Source organism: Triticum urartu, unplaced genomic scaffold, assembly GCF_056163025.1.
Source record: "Triticum urartu cultivar PI428250 unplaced genomic scaffold, HENAU_Tu73 scaffold1, whole genome shotgun sequence".
Classification (NCBI taxonomy): domain Eukaryota; kingdom Viridiplantae; phylum Streptophyta; class Magnoliopsida; order Poales; family Poaceae; genus Triticum; species Triticum urartu.
The window spans coordinates 15,869,419-15,871,642 of NW_028259461.1; positions in this window are offsets into that span (position 1 = coordinate 15,869,419).

Here is a 2,224-nt window from a genome sequence, read left to right on the forward strand (position 1 = left end):
AGTTTTTTCAATACTTCCATGTTGGGATTGGTTACTAGCTCCAATTTGATACAAATTTATTTTTTTTGGGAACTCGTGGGAATGTGTTCTTATTTATTGATAGGCTTTTGGTTTACACGACCAATCGCAGCGAGTGCTTGTCAAAAAGCTTTTGTAACTAATCGTGTAGGGGATTTTGGTCTATTATTAGGAATTTTAGGTTTTTTTTGGATAACAGGTAGTTTAGAGTTTAGGGATTTGTTCAAAATAGCTAATAACTGGATTCCTAATAATGGAATTAACTCTTTACTTACTACTTTGTGTGCTTTTTTATTATTCCTTGGTGCAGTTGCGAAATCCGCACAATTCCCTCTTCACGTATGGTTACCCGATGCTATGGAAGGGCCCACTCCTATTTCGGCTCTTATACACGCAGCAACTATGGTTGCTGCGGGAATTTTTCTTCTAGCTCGACTTCTTCCTCTTTTCATATCTTTACCTTTGATAATGAGTTTTATTTCTTTAGTAGGTACAATAACACTATTCTTAGGAGCTACTTTAGCTCTTGCTCAGAGAGATATTAAAAGAAGCTTAGCCTATTCTACAATGTCTCAATTGGGTTATATGATGTTAGCTCTAGGTATAGGTTCTTATCAAGCTGCTTTATTCCATTTGATCACTCATGCTTATTCAAAAGCTTTATTGTTCTTGGGATCCGGATCCGTTATTCATTCAATGGAACCTCTTGTTGGATATTCACCAGATAAAAGTCAAAATATGGTTCTTATGGGCGGTTTAAGAAAATACATTCCAATCACAAGAACTACTTTTTTATGGGGTACACTTTCTCTTTGTGGTATTCCACCTCTTGCTTGCTTCTGGTCCAAAGATGAAATCCTTAGTAATAGTTGGTTGTATTCGCCCTTTTTTGGAATAATAGCCTCCTTTACTGCAGGATTAACTGCCTTTTATATGTTTCGGATATATTTACTTACATTTGATGGGTATTTGCGTGTTCATTTTCAAAATTACAGTAGCACTAAAGAGAGTTCCTTGTATTCAATATCCTTATGGGGAAAAAGGATACCCAAAGGAGTGAATAGGGATTTCGTTTTATCAACAACGAAGAGTGGAGTTTCTTTTTTTTCACAAAATATACCAAAAATTCAAGGTAATACAAGAAATAGGATAGGATCCTTTACTACGTCTTTTGGGGCTAAAAAAACTTTTGCCTATCCGCATGAAACGGGAAATACTATGTTATTTCCTCTTCTTATATTACTACTTTTCACTTTGTTCATTGGATTCATAGGAATCTCTTTTGATAATGGAGGAATTGGTAATGGAATAGCAGAGTTAACCATATTATCAAAGTGGTTAACTCCCTCAATAAACTTTACCCAGGAAAGTTCTAATTCTTTTGTAAATTCATATGAATTTATTACTAATGCAATTTCTTCTGTAAGTCTAGCTATCTTTGGTTTATTCATAGCATATATCTTCTATGGATCCGCTTATTCTTTTTTTCAGAATTTGGATTTAATAAACTCTTTTTACAAAGGAAATCCTAAAAAAGAATTTTTAGATCAAGTAAAAAAAAATATATACAGTTGGTCATATAATCGTGGTTATATAGATATTTTCTATACTAGGGTCTTTACCCTCGGTATAAGAGGGTTAACCGAACTCACGGAGTTTTTTGATAAGGGTGTTATTGATGGAATTACCAATGGAGTGGGTCTTGCTAGTTTTTGTATAGGAGAGGAAATTAAATATGTAGGGGGAGGTCGAATCTCGTCTTATTTATTCTTTTTTTTATGTTATGTATCTGTGTTTTTATTCTTTTTTCTTTCTTAAGTTAAGGAATTTACAACAAGTCTCTTGCAAAAATAACTATCCTATCCCCTTTCTACAATCTCTCTATATCCTTGTTACATAAGGTAAGTATTGTATAATAGTTCGGTTTTCCGCGATTTTTTCCATTCCTCTGTGTAAATACCCTAATATGGGTTCACAATCAATAACATCCTCACCATCGAGAGTAACGATCAGTCGAAGAACACCATGCATTGATGGGTGTTGAGGGCCCATATTGACTATCATGAGATCTTTTCTTGTAAGCGGTAGACTCATATCCTTTCTTCCTTAATTCATTATTCCATGAAAATGGATTATTCCATGAATTCCTCAAAGCGAGGCTCATCAAAATGAAAAATCTAAGACTACTATAAGACTACTAAAAAAA